This window comes from Alexandromys fortis, unplaced genomic scaffold (assembly GCF_014885135.2).
Source record: "Alexandromys fortis isolate MF-2015 unplaced genomic scaffold, M_Fortis_MF-2015_v1.1 scaffold_184, whole genome shotgun sequence".
Lineage (NCBI taxonomy): Eukaryota > Metazoa > Chordata > Mammalia > Rodentia > Cricetidae > Alexandromys > Alexandromys fortis.
The window spans coordinates 1,045,374-1,065,058 of record NW_026068125.1 but is presented as its reverse complement, the minus strand read 5'-3'; the positions used below and the strand labels follow the sequence as shown (position 1 = coordinate 1,065,058).

General features: G+C 39.7%; 1 protein-coding gene across 4 annotated transcripts in view; it reads left to right on the top strand.

The window, feature by feature from the left end:
* Positions 1-19,685, top strand: part of Tbl1xr1 (TBL1X/Y related 1) — a 140,697-nt gene that overhangs the window by 72,044 nt on the left and 48,968 nt on the right. For 2 of the 4 annotated variants that reach the window (XM_050125736.1, XM_050125737.1), the window contains exon 2: positions 9,123-9,189. The exons of the other annotated variants lie outside the window; for them this stretch is intronic. The gene's annotated coding sequence lies outside the window, so the exon portion shown is untranslated. The remainder of the gene's footprint in view (positions 1-9,122; positions 9,190-19,685) is intronic. 4 annotated transcript variants of the gene reach the window in all.

Here is a 19,685-nt window from a genome sequence, read left to right as displayed (position 1 = left end):
TGGGGTGGGTTGGGGATAAGGGGGGACGGGGAGAGAAAAGTGAGAAGGGGAGGATTGGGGGAACTTGGGGAAACAGGAAGATTGGGATAAAGGAAGGTTGGATAGGGGAGCAGGGAAGCACATATCTTAGTTAAGGGAGCCACTTTAGGGTTAGCAAGAGACTTGAACCCAGAGTGGCTTCCAGGAGCCCAAGGCGATGTCCCCAGTTAGTCCCTTGGGAAGCTGAGGATAGGGAACCTGAAATGACCCTATCCTATAGCAATACTGATGAATATCTTGCATATCACCATAGAACCTTCATCTGGTGATGGATGGAGATAGAGACAGAGACCCACACTGGAGCACTGGACTGAGCTCCCATGGTCCCAATGAGGAGCAGATGGAGGGAGAACATGAGCAAGGATGTCAGGACCACGGGGGGTGCACCCACCCACTGAGACAGTGGGGCTGATCTATTGGGAGCTCACCAAGGCCAGCTGGACTGTGCCTGAAAAAGCATGGGATAAAACCTGACTCTGATCATGGCGAACAATGAGGGCTGGTGAGAAGCCAAGAACAATGGCACGGGGTTTTGATCCTACTTCATGTTCTGGCTTGGTGGGAGCCTAGCCAGTTTGGATGTTCACCTTCCTAGACATGGTTGGAGGGGGGAGGACCTTGGACTTTCCACAGGGCAGGGAACCCTGACTGCTCTTTGGACTGGAGAGGGAGGGGGAGAGGAGTTGGGGGATGGGGAGAAGGGTGGGAGGAGGGGGAGGGAAAGGGGAGGCTGGGAAGAGGCGGAAACTTTTTTTTTCCTTTTCTCAATAAAAATAATAAAAAAAGAAAAGTATAATAGGATAAAAAAAAGAAAAAGAAAAAAAAAAGCCCTGTTGGCTTTAACTTTTTACCAGTGCTCATCCTCTGAAGTTGTGCCTGCTGCATGCCCTGCTGTGGTGAGCAACCTTTTGATGCTACTAAGTGCATAGCCCAGAGCCACTGCCCAGACAGATGGGAGAATGCTGTGTTTGCCACTACACTGACTGTGAAACACTTTCTGCTCTATTGGGTAGGGGAAGAGGAATCTTTAACTTCTGTTAGAGATTGTGTTCACTGCAGAAGCTCAGGTTTTCTGTTTGTTTGAAAATGCAGATGAAAACAGTTCATGTTGTGTCTCCTTTTATGCCTTGTTAAAAAAAACTCCATGACAGTTTATTTGTTGTGTACTCGTCTGTGACCTGTCTGTAATGTCCTTATTATGTTTTCTTTGTAATTGATTTTTGGAAAGACACCGAGGTTTTCTGGTTCCTCGTCATCTTGAGATGGACATAGCCATCACTTTTGGTGTATTTTTCTCTCTAGTTCTCAGCACTGTAATACTTAAAGACTATGCCTCTGCTCCATCTCCAGCAGGATAATAATTAGAATAACAAGAAACTGCTCCAGCCAGTAGTTCACCACTCCTGCAGTTTGAAGCTCAAGTGATGTGCAGGTCTTACTCTGGAACAGTGGTTTTTAACATTCCCCAAGCTGCAGTGCTTTGATGCAGTTCCGTATGTCCTGGTGACACCATCCATAAAATTATTTTGTTGCTAATTCATAACTATTTTAGCTCCTGTGATATTCAGCTCCCAAAGGAGTCTCAACTCACAGGCTGAGAACTGCCACCCTAGAGACATTACCTAGGGAGGACCCAGAGTGGTATAGCTTTAAGTCTGGAGAGGTGTTTCCATAGTAATTATCAGTCACAGAGCATCCATGGATGTGTTCTTGTCTTTTCTCCTCTAAGTTGCTCACCTGTGTTGTGCTATTGTAGTCTATCTATCATTTTACAGTCTTGATAAATGCTATGCATGACTCAGCTACCCAACAATTGCAAAGAGTGTGATCTAGTAGGACCTAGGGAAGTTGTTAGCTCTTCTGCTTCCCAAGCCAGTGTACCAGTAGGATTTTAGGCATCAGAGGTATCTTTGTTCATGTCAACCTTTAGGTACCTGTGCAGTTTCTGTAGTTTTCCCTTCTGGCTCTTCATCCCATAAACTACTGTCTGTTTGTAAGGCACAGTCCATACTAACTTTGTGTCACCAAGAAACTGTATCAGATCTGTAGAATTTCTTAGGCATTGTGAGCTGCATCTCTAATTTGAGAGGAGAGGAACAATTGGTTGTACTGAACAGTAATGATGTGCTCACACATTTTAAAAAGTAATGGACATTTTTTCATGAATTTTCATTACCTTTTTTTAGTAACAGCTAGCTAAAAGTTTGTTGAAATTCTCCATTATTGACAGTTAGTGAACTTTTTCTGTTGTTGTTGTTTTTAAGATGTGATCTGAGTAGTCCAGGCTGGTCTCAAACTCCATTATGTAGCTGAGGATGGCCTTGAACTAAATGTTGGGGGAATGGGTATGTGCTAGCATTCCTGGCTGAAACCTAAAACTTACAAAACCTAAACATAAAAAGAGTTTGGCCTTGTTAATTTTGTTTGTTTCTGATGGGTCTCATGTAACTCAGGCCAGCCTTGGACTCCTCTTGCTTCTTTACCTCCCAAAAGCTAAGAGGTGGTTTATAGCAAATTTGACTCAGAGTAGACTGCACTTTAATTTAGGAACTTTGCTGTAGTTTAAGCGAACTTTAAGTGGTTTATTTTTATGTTTAACATAAGGTTCAACTGCATTATGCACCCGTGAGACTAACTCAGCTGAAAGTAGTAACTGGGGAGTTAGGTGTCTTAATGTGGATATATGGTCTTGAGATTGTCTAGTTTTAGAAAATTTAAGGTCATGATATAGAACTCTTTTACTTCAGTTTTCCCAAGTAACTTGAAAAACAATGAGAAGGGGAGAGCAAGCAGGTGCTCATGGAGATCCTCCTTACTGCAGCTAAGCCCAGGCTGCTTCATCAAGACCTCCCTGCAGGGGGAGCTACCCCACCTCATCCTCTGGTGTCTGGCAAGCACAGGTGCATGACTATCGATTTAGGCACAGAGTACAGTATTTCAAAGACTTTCTTCTGCACACTGTAGGGTTGTCATGCTGAGGAAGGAAAAGGATAATTTTTTTTTTCTTTTTGTAAAATCAAGAAATGAAGAGAGGCCAATTGAAACTGTGATTTACATACATAGCTGCATTTAAAAGTCACCCAGTTTGGAGTTAGTCCATTTATCATTCTGCAGATCATGCACTAGGGACTTTACTAGGAATTCTGTGACACCTTCCCCTGTGAAGTCATTTAATAAAATCTTCCCCTTTTCTTATATGGTTTGGAATTGAACCCCAGCTGTGTATGCTAGCTGCACCCATTTAATAGAAATCTTAATTAACAGTCAGCTCTGATGAGATTTTATTTTTCCTCAATTGTAAATGTTACTTCCAAATTATCCACACAAAATGGAAATTCATTGTTCTTTGTTTCTTTAAGTACACAGATACATTTTTTTGCAGTTGTCACAGGAGACTGGATTTTAGGTTGTGTTACTCACTTTAAAGTAAATGTTTGTTGTGTTTGCACTTTTCCTGGGGAAAAAGCAATATTTTCCACTGCTTTTCAAAGGGGTCAGTGACGTCTAGTGAATTTTTGTCAGAAACCAGTCATTTTGCAGATTTTTTTAAACATGTAAAAAGCATAATTATGTGTTAAAGGGCCTTTTCTAAGATTGATGCTCTATTCAGTTTAGGCAAAATGTTGACAATTGTTTAAAAAGCAAAATATTTTGTTTGGAGACTAAATGAACTTAAATTTAGCAGTCCACAAAAGTTAGCTTTGTGATAATATTCATGAGGTACACTTTAGTTTTTTTGTTAGTGGCAGGTCAGTCTATCCCTGCCATCTCCTGTAAGTGGTGTGAAAAGGCTCTCTTCAACAGAATAGCAGCCAGCCACTTCCTCTCCTCTTGCTGTGGTCAGTCTGCTTCAGTTCTCTTATTCAGGGGCACCCATTAGGTACTATCTGAACATTTGGTTCCAAGAACTACAAATTTTCCAGGTGCTTGTCTTCATATTTTAGAGGAACAGCAAGCTGAGCAAATAGGCCCTGGTCTGCAGGAACTGCTGGGACGCTATGTGGTGCCTGCTAGATGGACAAGGGTGAAAAGACATGCTCAGAGAGCTCCCCCTCCCCCCAGCCTGATGTGGCTGAACCTTTGCAGAGGACATTCCAGTACTAGAATGTCAGTGTCCTGTTGGTTACAGACTGCAAGGACTGATGGCTAAGCAGGAGGAGAAGCTGACATCAGAATCACAGTTGTAAAACAGGCCACAGTGCACAGACCTGGAGGGGTGCACATTAGAAGCCATCCTGGGCTGCAGAGTAAAAGCATTCTTCAGAAAACAAAAAGAAATGAAAAGGCAGGTGTACAGGCAGCTTTTTTTTTTTTTTTTTTTTTTTGGTTTTTCGAGACAGGGTTTCTCTGTGGTTTTGGAGCCTGTCCTGGAACTAGCTCTTGTAGACCAGGCTGGTCTCGAACTCACAGAGATCCGCCTGCCTCTGCCTCCCGAGTGCTGGGATTAAAGGCGTGCCTACCACTGCCCAGCTTATAGGCAGCTTCTTTGCAACTTGATTTGTCTTGGTTTAATTTCATTGTCCTTTGATTTAAGTACACCAACATTGTTCGTAATTTTCCTGCAAGTTTGTATGTATCTGTGTCTTAAAAAGTTAAAATTTTCCTTTTCTGTGATATGCTTTTCAAATGTGCTGCATAGCAACTAGATAGCTACAGGTAAATGTATTGACTTCTCAGAAAACAGTTGAACTGGAAAGTAGTGTGGGCTTCCACGTGTTTCTAAAATTCCTGCGTTTATTTCAGATTGTCTACTCAGCTGTGTCGCTTACCCTACTGTTTACTTACGATGAGTAGTCCTTGACGCTGTAGATCCAGATATTACTTAACCATTTAAGTGATATACCTGAAAGAGCTATAGTATGGGCAAGTTAAATACAAAAGTAAAGGGTATTGAGGAGAGATAATTAGTAGAACTTCTATAAATACGTCTATGGGGGATAGTTAGTAAAATTTACCCTGACTTGAAGAAAGGAAAAGAGCCCTGCAATGGAAACTAACTGGGATGAGCTGATTCAGTGTTTCCCCAGGTTCATTTGTGTGGCTAGGTACATGAATGACAAGAAGTGTCTGTGGGTGGAAATTGTTGTAGTTTATTGATGCTCATTTTAGGTGACAAGACATTTGTTTCTGATACTTGATGAAGGGCTCTGGTCTGCTAGAAGAGCCTTTTATAATATAGACGACTGTACTGACTGGGGTGTGTGTGGAGGGGAATACATGACTCTCCTATTCATCATTCCATTTTCCAGAATCCCCATGGATTTCAGGAGGATTACTGTGACTTCATTTGTTTGGATTATAGTATCTACTTTTTAGCTCACTTTTACAAGAACATTTTTACAAAGAAATTGCATATTAAAACAAGAACAGGGCAGGGTGGTAGAAAACTGATAGAAACTAAAATGAACACCCACTTGTTAGATCTAATCAGTTTAGTTGTCTGAAATTAAAGATCTTCAAGGAAGGCCTGATACAGACTCATTCCTTTTGTACTACTCTTAGTCTTAGAGAAAGCTTTACCTTAAGTTGTTTTGTTTTTTAAATTGAAACAGGGTCACATCACATAACTCTGGCTGTCCTGGAACTCATTCTGAAGACCAGGCTGGCCACAAACTCAACAGAGATTCCCCCTACTTCTGCTTCCTGAGTGCTAAGATTCTAGGCATGTACTCACCAATGCCTGACTTAAATATTTCTTAATGATGACAAAAAAGCCATTGATTAAAAAGACATATAAAAAGGTCACAATGTTAAAAACAATTGTTTACAGCTTACCGTATCTCTTTTACTTCTGTGTATTTTGAAATATACATAATTTAGTAAAATGTTATATATTAATTGTATATAAATAAATAGAAAGCATGTATGGCAAAGCAAAGCTGTTTTTTTTTCCCCCTGATAAGAACATTGTGCTACAGGCCCTGAGGGAAACTATTAATAAATGGGACCTCCTGAAACTGAAAAGTTTCTGTAAAGCAAAGGACACGGTCAACAAGACAAAACGGCAGCCTACAGAATGGGAAAAGATCTTCACCAATTCCATATCAGACAGAGGTCTGTTCTCCAAAGTGTGCAAACTGTAGTGGTGAGGAAAGCAGGCCTGCTTTTTGTCCTGCCCGGCTCCCGCACAGCTAGCTTAGCCCAGGAAATAATAACACAGAAACTGTATTCATTTAAACACTGCCTGGCCCATTAGTTCTAGCCTCTTCTGGCTAACTCTCACATCTTGATTAACCCATATCTAGTAATCTGTGTATCACCACGAGGTTGTGGCTTACTAGGAAGATTCTAACCTACGTCCATCTCAGGCTGGAGCTTCATGGCCTCTGCCTGACTCTGCTTTCTTTCTCCCAGCATTCTGTTCTGTCTACTCCACCCATCTAAGGGCTGACCTATCAAAAGGCCAAGGCAGCTTCTTTATTTAACCAGTGAAAGTAACACATAGACAGAAGACCCTCTTATAGCAAAGAACTCAAGAGATTGGTCATCAAACGAGCAAATAATCCAATAAAAAAAATCAAGTACAGACCTAAACAGAAAACTCAACAGAGGACTCTAAAATGGCTGAAAGACACTTAAGGAAATGTTCAACATCCTTAGTCATTGGAGAAATGAAAATCAAAACAACTCCGAGATTCCGTTACACCTGTAAGAATGGCCAAGATCAAAAACACCGTGACAACTTATACTGGAGAGGTTGTGGGGTAAAGGGAACACTTCTGCATTGCTAGTTGGAGGACAAGCTGGTGCAGCCTTTTTCGATGTCAGTGTGGCAGTTTCTCAGAAAATTAGGAAACAAACTTCCTCAAGACCCAGCAATACCACTTTTGGGTATATATTCAAAAGATGCTCAATTATGCCACAAGGACAATTATGTTCATAGCAGCATTGTTTGTCATAGCCAGAACCTGAAAACAACCTAAATGCCCCTAGACTAAAGAATGGATAAGGAAAATGTGGTACATTTACACAATGGAGTACTATATAGCAGAAAAAAATAACAGCTTGAATTTTGCAGGCAAATGGATGGAGCTAGAAAACATCACTTTGAGTGAGGTAACCCAGACACAGAAAGACAATTATCACATGTACTCACTCATAGGTGGTCTTTAAACATAAAGCAAAGAAAATCAACCTACAAACTACAATCCCAGAGAACCTAGACAACAATAAGGACTCTAAGAGAGACATACATGGATCTAATCTACATGGGAAGTATAAAAAGACAAGATCTCCTGAATAAATTGGGAACATGGGGATTTGGGGGGGGAGGGTTGAAGGGGAGGGGAGAGACAGGGAGGGGAGCAGAGAAAAATGTAGAGCTCAATAAAAATCAATAGTTAAAAAAAAAAAAGAAACCTCAGCCTCAAAGACAGACATTGCCTCAGAGTAAAGGGTTGGGGAAAAATGTGCTAATAGATAGCTCAGAATTAATAAAAGCTGGGCAAGTGACTTAGCTCAGCAGCTAAGAGCCTTTCCCTTCCCATCACCCACACTGCCTGGAACTGCAGCTCCAGGGAATCCAGTGCCCTCTTCTGGTCCCTGCAGGCACTTACACATACATAGCAGGCACACATAGATGGTCACATACATAAAAAAAATTTTTAAAAGATCCTTTAAAAATTTTTATACTTACTATAAAGAAAATGATGTTCATTTTGAGAAACCCTAAGAGTTTGATGGTATCTAGGTTTTGTTGGGATTCAGTAGTTCTGTTTATAGTGTTTCACTGTCCTAGCTCCTCATACCCGAAACCGGTGTCTCACACTAAAACACTGGACTGAACTAGAGTCCAGTCATAGAGAGGGAGGAGTGATATTACCAACAAATTTGCCAAGACCATGATGGGGAAACACACAGAAACAACTGATGAGTAGATGGGAGTTCACTGACTCTGGCCTGATAGCTGGGGAACCTGTGTAAGACCAAAAGTGGCCCTCTGAATGTGGGTGACAGACAGTTGTGCAGCTTGGGTAGTTTGTGGGGCCACTAGCAGTGGAATTAGTATTTATCCCTAATGCATTAACTGACTATCTGGAGCCCATTCCTTATGGAGAGATACCTTGCTCAGTCTAGATATAGTGGGCAGGGCCTTGGTCCTGCCTCAAGTGATGTGACAGACTTTGTTGTCACCCTATGGGAGGCCTTGCTCTCTCTGAGGAATAGATGGAGAGCAGAGTGGAGAGGAGGTGGGGGAGTGTGAGGAGGGGTAGTACCAACTGGGATTGGTACGTAAAATAAGATTGTTTTTAAAAATAATAATTAAAAAATGAGAGAAAAATTCTAGGCTTGTTTTTATAGCATTGCTATAGGCCAGTGGAGTGATGTATGTTGACATGACCTTCTATAAATATGTGATGTCTAATGTTAACTTGAATTTCTGGGTCTCTACTAAATGTGGTCATGTGCCAGGATACCTAGGTGCTCAGTGAGAAGTAAAACCAGAGGAACAATTCCAAAGGGACTTGAATTTTATGGTTATTCAGTATATTGGTGATCTTAATTATTGACATGCTTAAATTAGAATTTCTGCTATAGGAATGTAAGCATGCCACTGTAGCTACCCCTCCTCTTGGTGGCATCAGGCTGCTAATCCACTTTGCACTGATCCATGTCCTTTCTGAGTGTCACCTCTTAGATGTGGCATATGAAATATAACTTGCATGTTGCAGAAGTTCTGTCGATGTGATGTGCTGTGCTTCACTCATTGAGAAAAGTAGAGAGGTAGAGCCCTTTTGTGTGAAGTCTGATATTAATGCCTGCCACGTTGTGATAACCAGTTAAATATGTTTCCCATGAATGAAAATATATAGAATGCAAATTCACATGATTTTCATGGCTCATGGTCATGATTGATGAACACACCGTAGCACCCTAATTCAGTTGTACACTGGGATTGAGCTGAATAGGGGTTATGCACGACCTTCCGTGGATGCTAACTGTACTAGCCTCCAGGAACGTAGGCAGCTAGGATTTGTTACACAGCCTCACTGCTGGGATGCAAAAGCCTATAAGTGAGTATTTTGAACATTCAAGATTTGCTGTGGGGAATCTTAAATTGAATTTGTTTTCCTTTTTCTTAGCCTCAGCAACTTGTGTTTGGTGGTCAGATATCCAGTTGTACATTCTCACATCAATGCACTGCCAATGGTAAGATGCTTCCATTTCCTTCTCTCCCAGGTCAGAGATTTGTAGCTGTTTTGAAGAGACTTTTGAGAAATAAAAATTTCTCAAGAATCTCAGAAGAGTTTAGCATTTTAGCAAAAGGTACCCCTACTTTGATTATTATAATTTTTCTATAATTTTGATGGTTATCAAGTGTGTTACCTTTTTATTGCTGTCTTGAGATACCATGACCAAGACAAATTATCAAAAAGAAGACATTTATGGAGTCTTATACTTTCACAGGTTTAGAGTCCATGACTGTCAAGGCAGGGAGCACAGCAACAGGCAGGCAAGCATGGAACAGTGGCCAAGAGCTTACATGTTGAATCAACAACCGCAAGGCAGGGGCTGGAGAGATGGCTCAGTGGTTAAGAGCATTGCTTGCTCTTCCAAAGGTCCTGAGTTCAATTCCCGGCAACCACATGGTGGCTCACAACCATCTGTAATGAGGTCTGGTGCCCTCTTCTGGCCTGCAGACATACAGACAGAATATTGTATACATAATAAATAAATAAATATTAAAAAAAAAACAACAACCGCAAGGCAGAGAGAACTAACTGGTTATGATGTGGGCTTTTGAAACCTCAAAGTCGACTCCCAGTAATACAACAGGGCCACACCTTCTAGTTCTTCCCAACTGTTTCAGCAACTAAATGTATGAGCTCTTGAGGAACATTCTCATCATTTATCATGATGTACCACCACATCATTATGAAAAGGTGACATGAATATGATCTTTTATGAAATTACCTACATTTTGTTACTAGCTTTTTTTGGGGGGGGTCTAAAAATTTGATATTGCTGATAACAGTTCTTTTATTTGTGTCTGTCATTTTGGTGAGTTTTAGGGCATTTTACTTATCCTGATATTACTAAGTATGCAGTTAAATATATAAGATTTACATGTTTATTTAGTTGATAACTTTAGGGAGAAACATTTTTACCTCTTTAGAAAAGTTTAGAAGTCTTTCATTTTGGATTATAAATCTCGGCGTCATGTAATAATGACTACACAACTACACTGCTGAATGTACCTGTACCAGGACTCTCTGACCTTTAGCAGAGTTTGGTGACTTGTGAAAATTTGATGGTAGATAAAAATTTGATATTCGATACCTTAGACTTAATTAATGCTCGGCCTTTCTCTACTTCTGCCTCCTGAGTTCTGGGATTGAAGACGTGTGGTACCATATTAAGCATGGGTTTAATCATGGTTAGTCTTGGTGAATGGGTATAGGGTTATTTGTTGGAACAGGGAAAGCTTACCAGTAGCTCCATTTCTGAAGAGAAAGGAGCCCCCGCCCCCACCAGCCGTCATTTACCGTCAGTTACTGGCACCTTCTAAACATTTTCCTCTACACAGTGACCAGAGAACCAGTTTTCTATGTGGTATCCTGAAGTATGGCAAGGGCCCTTACCTTCCAGGTTACTTCATCAGCCTAGATTTGGAAGAATCTGACCCTTTCCTTCCTGCCCTCCCTTTGTCCCCTCTGCTCTCTGGGGTGCTAGCTTTTGCTTTGAGGAGACCTGTTTGTTTTATTTGAAGTTCTCATTCAAGACTAGTTTTCTGGTTTTTGGCATCTTAACTTAAAAAGGCCCTCCTCCCCTGCGCCAACATGCAGACCGTATCACTGCTTTTATGCTTGAAACAGCTCATAGGCTATGTTAAATTGGATCATTTCAAATGTTGGCTAATTTTGCTGAAAACCTCCAAAATGGTTTTTTTTTTTATGTCATTGCAAACTATAAACTTGCAGTTAGTTGTTTGTGTACCTTAGTGCTAGAGAGCCAGGGTTACAGAGGACATGTAGTCTCTCAGAGCTCTGAAGCCATGTATGTGCATCAGTGTGTCATGTGCTTAGAGATGGTTCAGAATGTGGTTTCCTCAAACCTGTAGTTATTGTGTTGACCATGTCGTGGAGCACAGTAGTTTCTCCTACTCACATTATGTCTTGCTGGTTTTTTTTGTTTTGTTGTTTGTTTGTTTTTTCTTGTTTTTTTTTTTTTTTACCTACATCAACCATGATAAATGGTTATTTTTATAGTAAATACAAAATTCGAGAAATAAACTGTCTTAGTTAGGTTTTTTTCCCTACCCCCAAAGTCTTATAAGTACTATCATAATGCAAAAAAATGCATTCAGTCCAAGAACAAGAATGTTCATAGTCTAAAACAGTTTCAAACTTGCTTCAAAGAACAAAGTCTCTTCTCAGACACATGGTGATCTCTTAACTGTAATCCTCCTGTAAAAAATCAAGTTAAAAAGCAGATCACATGCTTCCAACATTTAATAGCACATTTGAAAGCATAGAGAAGGAACATATTGAGGAAATACTGAACCAAAGCAAAATTGGAAAGTGCTGGGCAAATTTCAAACTCCGCACCTCCATGTTTCATGTCAAAATGTTCTTCAGATCTCCGGCTCTGTTCAGCTTTGTTGACTATAACACACTTCTTTCTCTGGACTGGTTCCACTTCCTGTTAGCAGCTCCCCTCAGCAGGTATCCTACAACTCTGGCATATCTAACCTCTTGGGTTCTCCAAGACAATACAGGCTTCAACTTCATAGCTGCATGCAGTGACCTCCAGTCAGGAACTCCCCTAACACATGCCTGGCCTCAGCAGCTTTATTCCTGACTCCAAAACCATGTGGCCAAAGCTGCCAAGTTCTGCTGCTTACTGGGACTGGAACGTGGACACCTTCAACACTTTTCAGTCGTGGCTGTCCTGAACCTTGCTCTGCAGCTCAGGCTAGCACCAGACCCAGATCCCCAGCCTCTGCCTTACAGTGCTGGAATTAAAGCACTTATATGCACCACCACACACCAGCTCTAAGCTTTTCTTTAATTTATTTTCACAAGTTGGAAATTTAGCTGGGTGGGATCTTGCCATGAAGTTCCCACTCTCTTTATTCCACTTCTTAATCTATTTATCTTGTTGAAGGCAGGATTTAACTCTATTCCACTTCCTTATGCTCATTTTCTCCTTAAAGTTTACATTTTGTAATTTGACCTGCTCAACTTGCTCCTTTTCATTATAAATCTTCATTAGAGTTACCCTAAAAACCACACGACATAGTCTTTACTTCTACCAACAGTATTAATCAGAACTCTTCTCTGTAGCCTCAGGCAGACTCTTTGGACAAGGACGAAGGCAGCCACTTTCTTCACCAAAGCATCACAAGAATGATCTCTAGGCCACATACTAAAACTCTTCTCCTCTGAAACCTCTTTAGAGAGTCCCCTAAATCACAATTGCTTTCCTAATCCAAAGAACCAGTCCATATTACTCCAAAGGAGAACAATGTCAGGCCTATCACAGCAATACCCCTGTCCAACTTTTGTCTTAGCGTTTTTGTTGCTATGAAGAGATACCATGACCGCAGCAGCTCTTTTAAGGAAAATATTTAGTTGAGAGATCTTACAGATTCAGAGGTTCAGTACATTATCGTCATGGTGGGGAGCATGGTGGCATGCAGGCAGATGTGGTGCTGGAGGAATAGCTGAAAGTCCTATATCTTGCAGGCAATAGGAAGTCAATTAAAGGAAGCTTGAGCAAAGGAGACCTCAAAGCCCACCCCCAGAGTAACACACTTCCTCCAACAAGGCCATTCCTCCTAATAGTGCCAGTCTCTTTGGGGGCTATTTTCTTTCAAACCACAACATAAACTTTCACTGAATTTTCAGGACTGCTCTGAATAATGGTTAAGCTTGATTGTCCTGTTCTAGTCATGGAGCCTCCCTTCATCCCTCTCTCCGTGTACGGGAACAGCCTCGACAAGCACCATTTCTGGTACCAGAGTGGAGGTGTGGGAATGAAAACACAACTCACATGACTGTATCGGGAGGGAGTTTTCAGGGATCCTTCATGAAATCCTGAATTCATATCCTGAAAAACCACCCATGTTTATTCTCCAAACAGCTTTTATATCAAAATGTAAACTGAGGGGGAAGTTCATTAGCATTCTGTTTCCTAGGTGAAGGGGGGATGACTTAGGTCACATCTTCCTATCTATGCCCATTTTGTCATGTAGACTGAAAAACCCCTCTTTCTCAGGTGACCTCCTAAATTACAGTAGAAGGAGCAGAACGACATTAGCATATCCTGACCACTTGCTTTGGATGGCATCAGTTTGTCTCACTAGCAAAAGGCTAGGCAACCACTATGCCAGGTTGCCCAGGATTTTGACTGCCATACAATGTAGGAATATAGCCTGTATAATCTGATATCTACACCTCTGTCCAGTGATCCACAGTCTTTCCTGACCATTTGTCATCGCCATCAGGATGCATGTGTACAAGTAATTTTTTGCTTGTTGGTTTTTTTTTTTTTTTAAACTTAATACTTAAAAAGTAGGGCTAAGGCCTTCCGCTGGCTGGAGGAACTCACTTAAACTTTGTGGCTACATAGCACAAGCTGTAGGAAAGGTTCGGTGTATAAAAGATGTGTGCAAACCATGTAAGGAAGAGACTTAATTCCTATCTTCCACCACATATGCACTGCTGATTGCTAGAAGCCTTGTGGGGATTGGTAGATAGATCCCTTTATGCCTTCCTTGTGCATACATTGAGTTTAACTTGCCTAGCTTCTTAAAATGGAACAGGACCAACAGTGTTTTCCTGTGCATGTTGTTTTATTTTCTTTGTGGAATTCTCATCAAATTATTAGGACTCATTGGCTATCAAGTTATATGCTTATTTTCACTTTTAAAAAAAGAGTTTCAAACATGAGTTAGAGAGAAAGCTCATAGTTCCCTCTCATAGCCATGGCCTTTGGTACAGATTTCCCTCTGACCAATTGTTCCCTGCTGTGCCCTGCCCCCTAATTATTGTCTTTTGGTGTGAGAAGGAATATAAGTATACTTTCTATTTATACTTGAAACCATAAAACAGTTGCTATCTTCACTATTGTTAATGCAAGTATCAGCAATGACTGATTGTTCCTAGCAGTTCATCAAAACTATAGCTCTTTTATTTCTCTTTTCTCTGGATTTGAATACTTTAGGGTCCTTTTGGAAGCAGCATCCTGACAATACTTGTCTCTTTCTGATTGTCCTTTTCTGGTCTCCATATTGTAGCTGATGACACTATTTCCTTGTCTGTCTGCCTCCCTCCGTGTGTGTGTGTGTGTGTGTGTGTGTGTGTGTGTGTGTGTGTGTGTATGAGATCTTATTTAATCCTCAGAAGCCCTGGTGCAAACTTTGCAGACCAGGCTGTCCTTGAACTCACTGAGATCCACCAACCTCCTGAGTGCTGGTATTAAAGGCATGCATTACCAATTCAACGGCCAATTTGCACACCATTTTTATGCACATAATATATTTTCTTTCTCTGCCTATTTGCTTTGCTTTATGGACAGTTGGATTGCTTCTCCTTTGGTTCTTTCCTTGCTAGAGTTTTATGAGATCCTGATTTCAGACTTTTAAGTTCTTTTTGGAATTTTAGAACAGGCCTTTGGATCAGTAGGTATTTTAGTTTTACTTTTTTGAGAATTTTATACTGTGTTCCAGGTGTTAGTTATCTAATAGATGTGGGATTTTACAATTTTTAATAGCATTTAAATTCCTTCAGCTTCTCTTAAGTATGTTTTCATAGAAGAGCAACAAGATGCCTAGTTTACAAGTGCACAGTTTACTTAATTATCATTTCCTGTCTGTCTGTAAAGTTTTCCTGACCCTGTGGTTTTTTAATTGTATCTCTTTAGGGAAATTTTTTTCCTTGTATTTTATATAAATCAACAGCTAGGTTTGGGGATAGTAATCTAATTTTGCTGCCAGCTCTTATTATCTGGAAGGATAGGGAAGCAGAATTACATATAAACTTTATTAGTACATCCCCAAAGAAGCATCCAATAGTCGAGGCTAATCATTGGTGACCATGGTCTAGACTCAAAATTCGTTATTCCGTTGATGTGCACAAGCATTATGTTCCAGCTTATAGTGTTTCCTTAAAGCAAACCTCTCCCAGGCACTCAGTGTCCTAGGCTTTTACAGGAAAGAAGCAAATAGGCTTGGATTCTTTTTTTTCCTCACTGGTTTTCAAATACTGACTTGTTTTCCATGTTCCTAGAAGGTAGGGTTTGTTTAAGTGTTATTGTGAGCTTGTGGATTTGAACATTTGACATATTTATTGCTTTGTGGTTTTATTCTTATTGATGTGAGATTTTCTTGGAGAAAGGTGCCTTTTCAAGTTGACTTTCCAGTATTTGAAAGTTACTGTAGTAGGCATGGATAGAGTCCGTGCTATGTTCCTGCTCCTCAAGTCACCACTGTCTCTAGGAAATCCTGATTGTTTGAAGGACAAAAGTCCACTCAGACCACAGTATTTGTCTCATGATGCAGGCTGATTCTGGCTATGGGAAGCAATATATGGTATTTCTGGTACAAATTTAGCATTTTATTTCTAAAATACAAATCCATTGCCGGTATTTTCATGATGGAAAAATCTGTTTAGATAAACCTGATTGTTTTTGTACTTATGCATATAATATATTAATAATTTACAAGATATTTAAAAATAAACACACCATAAGGGAAAAAGCCACCAATGTTATGTATTAGTTATCATATTAATTATAGCTAATGTTCACTATATAATTGCCATATTTGTTACTTATTAATAAATATAGCTATATAACATAATTGTTAACAACCATATTTTATTCATTATTTTAATTATATTTAATAGTGAATAATAAAATAGTTATATAATAGAATGATGTAATTAAGTATTAAAAATAGAATTGGGTTCTTTGATACAGTCTCTGTGTGTATATATGTATGTATGTACGTATGTATGTACGTAGCCCAGGCTGACCTTCAATTCAGTTTTCCTTTCTTAGGCTTCTAAATGCTGAGGTTACAGTGTGCCACACTGGCTCTCCTGGCCCTTCGTATGCATAGTGCTCCTCTGTGATCTGGAAACAGTTGAGTGCTTTGTTTATTTTTCTCTTCCCTATGCCCCACTGGTTTACTATTATGTTTAGTGTTATGTTTTAAAATTGTTTGTGTGTGAGGGGGTGATTGTCTTATTCAGAGGCGTTTGTTGGTGGGCTTGACCTGACACTGATGAGGAGCTTCCTGGGTTCTAAGTCCTGGATGACAGATGTGACACCCACACTTTATTAAATTATTTGGGAAATCCTTGTGTGAGTGCCTTGCCCTGACTTGGCATTTGGTAGGATACATTTGCTTTGCTTCTAGTATATAGAATTTAAAATTTTGATTTTTTTTTTAAATGAAGCATGGATACCTGTTCATGGTATGTTATAGTCTTGCCTTTATCCTTTCCTATAAGTGCTTAAAAAAGAAAACAGACAACACAAAGTATACATATTGTCTGTCTAGTTTTAAAAATGTAGCTATAGGGGCAAGAGAGATAGGTAGTTAAGCAATTAAGAGCCCTTGCTACTCTTCCAGAGGACCTGGGTTCAGTTCCCAGTATCCACAAGGTGACTCATAGCAGTCCCAGCGGATCTCAAACCTCTTCTGGCCTCCTTGGATATTGGGCACACTCTTGGCATTCAGACCACCCATATACATAAGTAAGTAAACTTTTACATAGGTATGCGTGTGTGTGTGTGTGTGTTTGTGTGTGTGTATGTGTACACAGTGGATGTTTTGGAATGCATCTTTTAATCAAATGAGACTGTCACTGTGCTTCTGATTGGCATCTCTGCTAGATGTCTAGCTATTAAGGCTGCACATCTTTTTCTCTAAATATTCCAAGAGCAATTCTTGCTTCACAGTTGTTTGTGAACTATTCTGCAGTCATCCCACAATATGGAAAATCTAATTTCATTTGTTAAATGGAATTAACAAATAAGCAGAACCATGAAGGTGGTTCTATTAGGCTTAAATATAGGAATAGAATTATAGCCTTAATCAAAGCCTTTTGTTTTCAAATATATCCAGAAAGTTCTGTTGGGGCGGTAGATAGGCTAGCAAAGAAAGAAAACTCTGGGTTCTGTAGGTTGAATCAACCCTGCATCTCTGTGATAAAATCAATTTGGTCATGGGTGTGATCTTAATGTATTCTTCAATTTGATTTGTAAGAGAGTCATGAGTTTTTACATGTGTGTCCATCAGTTAAATTGTCTTTAGCTTGCTTTCTTTGTGTCCTTATCCAGTGTGGATATTAATGTAATGTTGTAGTAGAATGAGTTTGAGGAGCCTACATGGTAAGAAGGAGAAAATCACTCCAAGTGTCTGACTTTCATATGTGAGATGTGACAACCTCTTCTTCCCCTAAGAAAATAAGTATAAAAAAGTTAAATCCTGGTAGAATTTGCCAGTAAATCCATTTGAATGTGGACTATTCTTTGTTGGAAAACTTAAATTACTACTTCAATAGCATCATCAAACTGTTTATATCTTCTGAATTCTGGTAGGTCATGCATGGCCTAGGATTCTGTGTAGATTTTTTTTTTAGGGTATCAATTTTTATTTATAATTCTTAATGACTGACTTAATTAAACTGAAGTCTGTAGTAACCTCCCCTTTCACACTAATTTTATTAATTTGAGTTTTTCTTCTCCTGGCTAGGTAGGTTTGATTATTATTTATTGGTTTGTTATTCTGACTTAGACTGATTGTATGCATTGGTTTTTTAGTCTCAGTTTTACTAATTCCTTCCTTAAACTTTTACCATCTGCTGCTTTTGCATTTGGATTACTTTTGTTTTTTCCAGGATATTGGGGTACATTATTAGATTATTTGTGATCTTTTGGGGTTTTTGTTTGTATGTTTTTAATGTAAGCACTCAGAGCTATACGCTTTCCTCTTAGAATTGCCGTATCTGTACACCAGATATCTCAGATTATGATGTTCTAGGAATTTTTTTCTTTGCTGAGGTTTTCATTGGTCATCTAAGAGCATATTTTTCAGGTGCTATGAATTCCTGTAGTAGCTTCAACTTTCAGTTGATTTCTAATTTTATTGTATGTTGATCTGGTGGATAAGAGAGGTTATTTTGATTCTTTTGCGTTTGGTAATTCTTCTTTTGTGATCTGGAATGTGGTCAGTTTTACAAGTTTTCCTTGGCTGGTGAGGGGAATGTGTGTTTTGTTTCTGTTGGATGCACTATGCTGTAGGTGGTAGTTGGGCCCACTTTGTACTATACTTTAGCTACTTCTTTTCTTTGCTGGTTTTCAGTTTGATTTCTCCCATCTAAGATCAATTTGGGAAATGAAATCCCCCATCTTATATCAGGACCTGTCTGACCTTTTCTGATCGGTGGTGTTTTTATGATGAGATTGGGAGCCATAATGTTTGGTGGATGTGCATTTAGAGCTACATCTTGAGGAAATGTTCCCTTTATTAAGCAGGAGTAGCCTTCCTTCTCTCTGGCTAATTTTGGACAAACTGACTTTTTCAGTTGAGAAGAGCTCTGCAGCCTGTTTTCAGGTTTGTTCTTTTGATAGATTGCTCCCATTCATTGGCTCTCAGTCTGTGAGTGTCTCTAGCTATATGGCATGTTTCTTGGAGAAAAGAAGGTTGACTCTAATTAATTCAGCTAGTTAGTTTCATTTTTGGTTAGTTGAAGTCATGCTTTAGTTTTAGTTTGGAGACAGGGTTTCATTTTATCCAACTTTACTCTCAAGCTCACTATGCAGCCTTAGATTCCTGATCCTCCTGCTTCTGCCTTCCCAAGTGTTCTAGAAAGAAATATGTGTGTTTTTTTTTTTTTTTCTGTTTTTGTTTTATTGTTGGTGATGTTTAAGACAGAGTCTCACTGTGTCATCCTACCTGACCTCTTCCTTCTGGGTGATGGATTGAAGTCATGTACCACAAGGCCCAGCTAGTACTTGTTTGCATATCTGTTTTACAGCAATACACCTGGTATTTATCAAATATTTAAAAAGCTGAGCTCTAGTCACTTCTTAGGGATAGAGGTTTATTTCAAAACTAGATTTTTCTTTTATTTGTGTTCATGTCGTGTGACAGTACATATACCAATGTTACTGCTACCATCATAGAGTTAGGCAGAAGCTCACTGAAGCTTGTTGACACCCTCTTCCACTGTAGGCCTGCTCAGATTGGGCTGTGGGATCCGCCGCAGTTGCACGCTTGATAATGAATAGTCATTGTGTATACTGGAGAGAAAAAATGCACACTGTGTTGACAACCTTATTTTTAATTATTTTTTTTATTTAGAGTTTATAATTACATTATTTCTTCCCTTCCTTTCCTCCCTTCAAACCATAACATATACTCTTCTTTGCTGTCTTTCACATTCATGGCCTCTTTTATTATTATTTGTTGTTGCAAAAATGTGTGTGTGTGTGTGCGTGCACACGCGCACACGCGTGCTCATTTGTGTTTTCCTAAATGCATAAATACAACCTGCTTAGTCTTTTTTTATTACTGTATGTATGTTTTCAGTGCTGGCCATTTGGTATTAGATAACTAGTTGGTATGCTTTCTCATGGACTGTTTCTTCCACTGAGCATTCCTTAGGGGTGTGTGTGTTTGTGCCTGAGGC